Here is an 8,846-nt window from a genome sequence, read left to right as displayed (position 1 = left end):
ACCTCCCCATCTGCTTCCAGGGCCTGCGCCATGGCCTGAGCTCATGTGGATCTTCCCCTGAAAAGCCAAGGTGCACTCTGTAGGGAAGAGACTAGTGCTCTGGGGACCATGACCCCAAATGCTGCTGGGCTCCAATGCCCTTTCCTGGGGTGAGATGATGGCAGCAGTTGCTGGCATTGAGAGGGCCTGCGAAACAACAGCACTCTGTGCCAGACAAACTGCCACATTCCTCTGGTCTAGTTCTCTTTATTACTTTTACATTGTTACTGACAGCATGTCTTCTTTGGTATTCAGCTGTCAGCATTTGTCCTGATGTCCATTCCTTCTACATGCATCCAAGAAATGTAGGTGTATCCCAATTTTCCCCAGTTGCTCTGTACAACAAGTTTCAAACACCGAAAGGCTCTGGGGTTCTTTGTCTGAAAGAAAGCATGGCAAAAAAAATGTCACTCCTGAGATGTGCAGACTCACAGCAGATTCAAGCCACCTCCATTTGACAGCCTGGGCGCAGCTCTAGGACCTGCTTTGGCCCAAGTCAAAGAGGCAGCTACTCTGTCTTCTCCTTCTCACCTGTTGTGGTGTTCTGGGCATCATCCCTGCCACCACCTGCCTTGCAGGTGCAGCACTGGGGTGCCAAATGGCCGCAAGACAGAGACAGCCCCAGCTGTACTTTTGCCACCCTGCCACCCATCGCCCACCCTCCCAACCCCACCATATTTCTGTTGGTCAGGTTGCAGTCCCTGCTCCAGGAGGGACCCTCTGTGCTCCTTCTGCCTTGACTTGTGGAAGTAACAACTTTTCAGGAATGGTGACCTGCCCGCACACGCTGACTGCATCTGCAGAGGGAAGGTCTGGGTTTCCTCTTTCCTGACAACATATGTAGATGTCCCGAGCAGGGTTTCTTCCTTGCTTTCTTCATCCACTCCCTTGGAGAGAAGCATGGGGGAGCAGGTCAGGCTTGGGATAACCCATTTGGAAAGGTGCCCGCAATCCACCCCCAACCTTTGCTCTGTGCACTCTAGCACAGGACGTGGCAATGCTGAGTCTCCTGCTCAAGTTATGCTCAAGGGCCAGGACGTGCTGACCCAAAACGCACTAACCCAGACTTGAAAGGAGTGTGGTGCCACCCTGCACATCCACATGCACGGCAATGCTTATGACAAATGCCAGCACACAAATTTCAGCAGATGTGTGGAGATCAGCAAGCCTCCAGGTACCTGGCAGATCCTTGTCATAAAAGGAAATTAAGTTAGTTAAACAGAACCTTTTTTCTCAGGAACCCATGTTGGCTGCGTCTAACAACTGCACTCTCCTTCAGTTGCTTTTCAGTATCGACCAGCATGATTTTCTCCATAACTTTATCAGGGACTAAAGTGAGACTCACTGGCCTGTAATTACAAGGGTCTTCCTTCTTGCCTTCTTCAAAGCTGGAATGATGTTAGCCAGCTTCCAGACAACTGGGCCCCTTCCAGATTTCCAAGACCATTGGGAAATAATTGAGGAAATTCTCACAATGACATCAGGGAGTCCTCAGTACTCAGGCAAGTGATCAGTAGTCAGGCTGTACCGCAACACAGAATAATAATTTACTGCAGTTTTTCTGAATGACTTCGGATCACAAATTCTGAGCTAGCCAAGATTTTCCTACTAATATACATATTTTTTAATTATTTTCTTTTTGGTTTAGAAACTGGGCCTGTAAATCAGTGGAGATCTAACTGAATACTTTCAGGTATCGCTGTCACTCTGATAATACCTCTCAAGAGGCCAGAGTACAAAAAGTTTTTCATCCTGCACAAAAAGTCCCTGTTTTGTAACACAGCTGCTAATGAGATACTCTCAGTAGACATAATTAATTGAATGTTGTGTGTGTGGTGGCTGTATCTCTCAGTAACAACTGTTCCCTTGGGACTAGTCCTTTTTCCACTCTCTCCGAACTGCTGGTTCTTCCAGAACCTGGTTACTGGGGCATCTCTGCATACTGTGAAACTTGAAACCTAGCAAAAAAGCAAAAAGCAAAACAAAACAAACATTTCATAGGAAATATCCTTCAGAATCCCTAGTGTAGTCAAAGCTGGTACTTAAAATTTCCAAAGGCTTCAGGAGTCAGAGGAAGGTCTGCCACACTGCCACTGTAGCACTTGGGGCATCAAAGACTGAAGGTCAGGAGTTTCTAACCCTGGTATGGATAGGCAAAGGATCTACACCCTGATTAAGATGGAGAACCTACATTTGAGTTCAGTACAATTACGAATTCCCAAAAGTGAGTCTGGAACGTGAACAGACCCTGTCTCAAGTCTGTCCTCCAGAGGTCACTGCAAACCCGCTTCTGAGACAACTACAAAGCTGTTCTGCAAGAGCACCACACTAATACTGAACACAGGCTGAAGGTTGTCTATAAACAGTATACTTCATTCGTACTTGTTCATTGACAAATAATGTTATTCTTCATAGACATTCTCTGTAACTGTGAGAGCAAGGTATTAGCAACTATTGTGTTTTGACAGTTTTTGAATGAGCCTGGAAACATATAAAAAAGGTCATTCTTTTTAAAAAATAGACCCTGCTAAGTTAGAATAAAACTCACAGAATCTTGAATACTTGATTTTCTCCTACCTTAAGCTGTTCAGCAGTTTCAAAGATGTCTGACCATTTCTATGAACCTAGCAATGTTTTTTTTTCGGTAAGAGTTTTTATTGCTCGGTAATAAGGAGGTTGGAAAAATGTAAATACTACCTTTGAATAAATAGTTTCAAAATTTAGATTGAACAAAAGCCTGAATTTTCATGAACAGGTCTATGAATAACTAGCCTCCACTTAGCAGCAATGTGACAATATCTAATAATTTATTTTTCAGATGGTTGTTAAAGTATATATCTGCAGTACTGGAGTGCAAGAGATGAAGGGAATTCTGGTGCTTCTTTTCTTGTACCAATATTTTTGGAATAGCGTTTCTAAAATCCTGAAATAAGGTTTAGGAAAAAGGTGCTGTTCTTGCTTCTTTCTGCATCCTATATCACTCTTTTTAAAATTTGTACTGAATGATAAAAAACAGGCTCACAGCTTGGTTAAGGCCTCGTGGTGTTTGATTTAGCACCTTCTTAATTGATGAGCTGATGAAGCCTGTGCTCTGGCTCCGGGACTTGGTGGGGCTCTGCAACCAGTGCTCAGAGAGAGGCTGCGGGCACTCAGTTTTCCCTTCTGTGGGTCCTGAGATTGCAGCTTCACCACCTCTCAACCTGAACCCGGTAACCTGAACATGGTCAAATCCTGGAAAATGGTAACTTGTATGCCTGTCTTAGAGAGCCCACAGTTTAGATAGACAACAACAGAAATGTCATTTCTGTGTGGAGAACTAAGGCACATAAATTCCAGAAGTCTGCTCAAGAACAGTTAGAAAACGTACAGCTGACCTCAAGGGCAAGGAGTAACTTTTGAGGATTCTGCCACCCTAAAACTGCCATGGAAATTCTGACATAAGGTAAAATAGTGCCAAGAAACTAATAAACACCTGGCTGTTGGTTTAAAAAAAAAAAAAAAAAAAAAGACTGTAAAATGGAAGACAGAGTCTTGAGGGAAAAAAAATACCACCACCTTGCAATAGCAAAAGGCTACTCCAAAGTCTTTCAAACAGTTCGAGCTGTCATAGCCAGTATGACCTTTCTGGCAAGGTACTCAGCTCTCGAACGGCCCCTTCCACTCCGAAGCAGGGAATTCCCTCGGCTGGTTGAGAAGCACCCTGCCAGGCAGCACCCCCGGCCACCATTGCCCACCGCGTGGCACCGCCGTTCCGACGTCGCGTGGGCGGAGCCAGGGGCAGCGGCGGGATCACCCCTGCGTGTACAAATCCTGCTGCTAGGGAGCTGAGTGACACAGAAGTGGCATAAACAGGACAGGCAAATGGTGTAGCATGTCAGAAGGGCGTGGCGCGGCAGGTTGCATGGGGAGGGCCATGAGCCTAGGGGAACGATGACAGCACTGGGGGTGGGGCAAGGGTGAAGCTGAAAAGCTCAAGTGCTTCTACACCAATGGACACAGCACGGGCAACAGACAGTAGGAGATGAAAGCCATCAAGCAGGAGGCAAACTATGACTTAGTTGCCATTACGGAAACATGGTGGGATTGCTCCCACGACTGGAGTGCTGCATTGGATGGATGTAAGCTCATCAGAAGGGATAAGCAAGGAAGAAGGGGTGGTGGTGTGGCTCTCTATGTTAAAGAGTGTTTTGATGTTGAGCTTGGGGCTGGAAATGATAAGGTCGAGCTCCTATGGGTAAGGATCAGAGGGAAGGCCAACAAGGCTGACATCCTGGTGGGGGTCTGCTGTAGTCCACCTACCGAGGATGAAGAGACAGATGAGGCATAATATAACCAGCTGGCAGAAGCTGCACGATTACCAGCCCTTGTTCTCATGGGGAACCTCCAACTTCCCTGATACACGTTGGAAATACAATACAGCACAGAAGAAGCAGTCTAGGAGGTTTCTAGTGTGTGTGGAAGATAACTTCCTGATGCAGCTGGTAAGAAAGCCTACTAGGGAGGTGCCCCGCTAGACCTCCTGTTCACAAACAGAGAAGGACTGGTGGGAGATGTGAAGGTCAGGAGCTGTCTTGGACAGAATGACCACGAATGAGTTCTCGATTCTTAGTGAAGTCAGGAGAGGGGCCAGCAAATCTGCTACCTTGGACTTCTGGAGGGCGGACTCTGAACTGTTCAGGACACTGGTAGGGAGGGTCCCTTGGGATTCAGTCCTGATGAGTAAGAGGGTCCAGGAAGGCTGGTCGCTCCTGGAGAAGGAAGTCTTAAAGGCCCAGGAGCAGGCTGTCCTCCTGTGCTGCAAGATGAGCCAGCAGGGAAGAAGACTGGCGGGGATGAACAGGGAACTCCAGGAGAAAAAAAGAATCTACCTCCTGTGGAAGAAGGGACAGGCAACTTAGGGAGAGTACAAAGAAGCTGTTATGGTATGCAGGGAGAAAATTAGAAAGGCAACAGTCCAGCTTGAACTCAACTTGGCTGCTGTGGTAAGAGAACAAAAAAATTTTTTTACAAATATATTGACAATAAGAGGAGGGCTAAGAAGAATATTCGTCCTTTACTGGATGTGGCAGGGAATGTGACCACTGAGGATAGGGAAAAGGCTGAGGTTCTCAATGGCTTTTTTATGTCTGTCTTTAAAAGTCAGACCAGTTATCCTTGGGGTGCTGTACTCCCTGGCTTAGAAGTCTGGGATAAGGAGCAGAAAAAAACCCCAAGATTTACACGGAAATGCCATGGGGACAGGTGGGATCCACCCAAGGGTACTGAGGCAGCTGGCCAAGCAGTTTTCCACCATCTATCACCATTCCTGGTCAACTGGAGAGGTCCCAGAGGATTGGAGTCATGCCAGTGTGACTCCAATCTACAAGAATGGTAGTAAAGAATATCTGAGGAACTACAAGCCTGTCTGCCTAACCTCGGTGCCAGGAAATGTTACGGAGCAGATCATCTTTAGAGAGATCATACAGCATGTGCAGGACAACTGAGGGATCAGGTCTAGCCAGCATGGGCTCAGAAAGGGCAGGTCCTGCTTGACCAACCTGGTCTCCTTCTATGATGTAGAGACCCACCTGGTGGATGAGGGAAAGGCTGTTGATGTGGTCTACCTTGACTTCAGCAAAGCCTTCAACACTGTCCCCCACAGAATTCTCCTGGAAAAGCTGGCAGCCTGTGGCTTGGACAGGTACAGTCTTTGCTGGGTAAGGAGCTGGCTGGAGGACTGGGCCCAGAGAGTGGTGGTGAATGGAGTTAAATCCAGTTGGCAACCAGTCTTGAGTGGTGTTCCCCAGGGGTCGGTGCTGGGGCCTGTCCTCTTCAATATCTTTATTGATGACCTGGATGAGGGCATTGAGTGTACCCTCAGCACACTTGCAGATGACACCAAGCTGGCAGGAAGTGTCGATCTGCCTGGAGGATAGGAAGGCCCTACAGAGGGATCTAGACAGGCTAGATTGCTGGGCTGAAGGCAGTGGGATGAAGTTCAACAAGACCAAGTGCCGGGTCCCGCACTTTGGCCACAGCAACCCCCAGGAAATGCTACAGGCTTGTTACAGAGTGGCTGGAAGACTGTGTGGAAGAAATGGACCTGCAGCTATTGGTTGACACTCCACTGAACATGAGCCAGCAGTGAACCCAGGTGGCCAAGAGGGCCAGTGGCATCCTGCCTTTTATTAGGAATAGTGCATCCACCAGGAGAAGAGAAGTGCTTATCCCTCTGTACTCACCATTGGTGAGTTCATACCTTGAGTACTGTGTCCAGAGAATGGCAACTCAGCTGGTGAGGGATCTGGAGTGCAGACCTTGTGAGGAGGCAGCTGAGGGAACTGGGATTGTTTAGTCTGGAGAAAAACAGGCTCAGGGGTGACCTTACCACTCTCTACAACTTGGAGGTCTTTTCCAACCTTGGTGATTCTGATTCCATTGTCCACAAGACGTATACAGAAGCAAGTTAATCTCAGAGTGAATCTATGTTACAAGAGCTGTTCTGTCCCAAGATGGCTAATCAGAGAAACCTACAAAAACAACTAGTGTTATTCTTTCCTAATACCCAATCTGAATCTCCCCTGGTGCAATTTGAGGCCACTCCCTCTAGTCCTATCACTAGTTACATAGGAGAAGAGGCCGACCCCCACCTCGCCACAACCTCCTTTCACGTAGTTGTAGAGAGTTATAAGGTCTTCCTTGAGCCTTCTCTTCTCCAGACTAAACAATCTCAGTTCCCTCAGCCACTCCTCATAAGCCACTCCAGACCCGTCACCAGCTTCGTTACCCTTCTCTGGACACGCACTAGAGCCTCGATGCCTTTCTTCTAGTGAGAGGCCAAAGTCTGAACACAGTACTCCAGGTGTGGGCTCACTAATGGTGAGTACAGAGGATAGATCACTTCCCTGCTCCTGCTGGCAACACTGTTTCAGATACAAGCCCGGATGGCATTGGCCTTTTTGGCCACCTGCTGGCTCATATTCAGCTGAGCATCAACCAACACCCATAAGTCTGTTTCTTTCACAGTCTTCCAGACAGGCTCCAAGGCTGTAGCATTGTGTGGGTTGTTGTGGCCACTGGGCACTTGGTCTTGCTGAACTTAATCCCACTGGTTTAATTCCAGCTATCCAGCCTGTCCAGCATTCTTTTAACATGAATAAAGTGGTATAAGACAGAATTAGGTATCGGTACTTGTTGGTTATGCAGTGTACATTTAGCTAGAATGCAAAATTTAAATTGAATTAAAGATTCTAGAACAGCTCCATGGCTGTTTTTATACCCATTTTGAAAACGGATAAAAAGAGACCCAAAGAAGCTGTTAGTACTGCCTTACACAAAATCAAGGTAAGACTGAGGATATGAATTTCTAATTTACTATACACCTCTACTTTAAGATTCCTATAGAATGAATTATATGTGAAGATACATGTACACAGCTAAATTAATAAGACTGGGAAAATGAATGTGTACTGTTGTGAGAATTAAGTCAGGAAAATGACAGTTTTGACACCTGGCTAGCAAATGGAGATTTTTTGTACATCCAATGACTGTCTATACACAATCTTCTGAGAGTCCTGTGTGACCAGCCCTGTATCTGGACATAAATTCAATTTCCACAAAGACTAGAAGAGTTTCTGTCTAACCACAAGTTGGGAAGTACTCCTTCAGGAAGTGTATGCGACTGCAGAAGACATGAGAAACAAGTTCTGAAAAATACTTTTAATTTACCAAGAATGAATTGTATGTAAGACTGAAGGGAAAAAAAAAGCAGCAGCAGATTATTCAACAATTATTAAACAAATAAAATAGGTCAGCCTTGGTGATTTCTTGAAAACATTGTAGAACAAACAAAACCAACATACCTTTTGGGTGGTTTAGCATTGCTTGGACAATATGTATATATACATACGTGTGTGTGTGTGTGTGTCAACGGTTTACGGGCAGGTTCGGCCTGGTTCTGTTACTAATGGGACAGGGTACCCACAGACCCTGGAAAGGGAAAAGGGTTAGGGTTAGGAAAGGGAAAAGGGAAAAAGGGTAGGGAGATGGGCCTAAAAACAAAACAGCAGCAATGATCTGAGGAGAAACAAATCTAATTTACTAAATAAGATATTGGAATGCAAAATAACACAATAAAATACAGTTTAAGCTAATAAATCCAATAAAATGAGAGTGTGTGTCCAAAATTAAGGTGGGCCTTACTCTCATGCCGATGGTGAGACAGCTAGGGAGCGAGATGCTGCCGGGACAAGAAGACGGGAAGAGAAGTCTCGTGGTACACAAACAGTTTTTATCTTTCCCTCTGACCAGAAAATGGTAACAGAACAGCAAAGTCCTCTGGGGAATGTACTTATTCTCTTCTGAGAACCAGGTACCTGGCACTATCCATGAGCCATGGAACTGGAGCATTAACTCTTTAACTCCCAGTGCACTACATGATGTTATGATGTGGAATACCAATAACCAAAAATCATAAAACCATGACAATATGGAACAAGGACAACCTCTTCCCACCTCAGCCACCAAAATTTTTATGTTTGCAACTACACTCACTTTTAAAATTTTTGTCTACCAGATTGGACAGGTCACTAACACTAACAATCTAGCCAGCCTACACGGTGCAAACATCTTCATCTGCTAGTTGTCTCTAAACACAGGGAAGATGATCAGTCATCTAAAATAAGTTTACTGCAGTGGCAGAAGCATAACGATGAAAGCAGCATAAGAATTTTCTTCTGCTGACAGCAGGCTGACCTTCTAAAGAGCTGGGGCTGCCTCTAGAAGGAACTACTTCTCTTCCCAAAGATGACATGGAATTTGGAAGAAAG

General features: G+C 45.9%; 1 long non-coding RNA gene across 1 annotated transcript; it reads right to left on the bottom strand.

Moving 5' to 3' along the window:
* On the bottom strand, nucleotides 231-5,815 carry LOC110390210. The gene is made up of 2 exons (XR_002433632.1): nucleotides 1,385-5,815; nucleotides 231-926 (listed from the first exon to the last, which is right to left on the bottom strand). It is a non-coding gene; the product is annotated as an uncharacterized LOC110390210 (long non-coding RNA).

This window comes from Numida meleagris, chromosome Z (genome assembly GCF_002078875.1).
Source record: "Numida meleagris isolate 19003 breed g44 Domestic line chromosome Z, NumMel1.0, whole genome shotgun sequence".
NCBI classification, from domain to species: domain Eukaryota; kingdom Metazoa; phylum Chordata; class Aves; order Galliformes; family Numididae; genus Numida; species Numida meleagris.
This window is presented reverse-complemented; position numbering and strand designations above follow the sequence as displayed.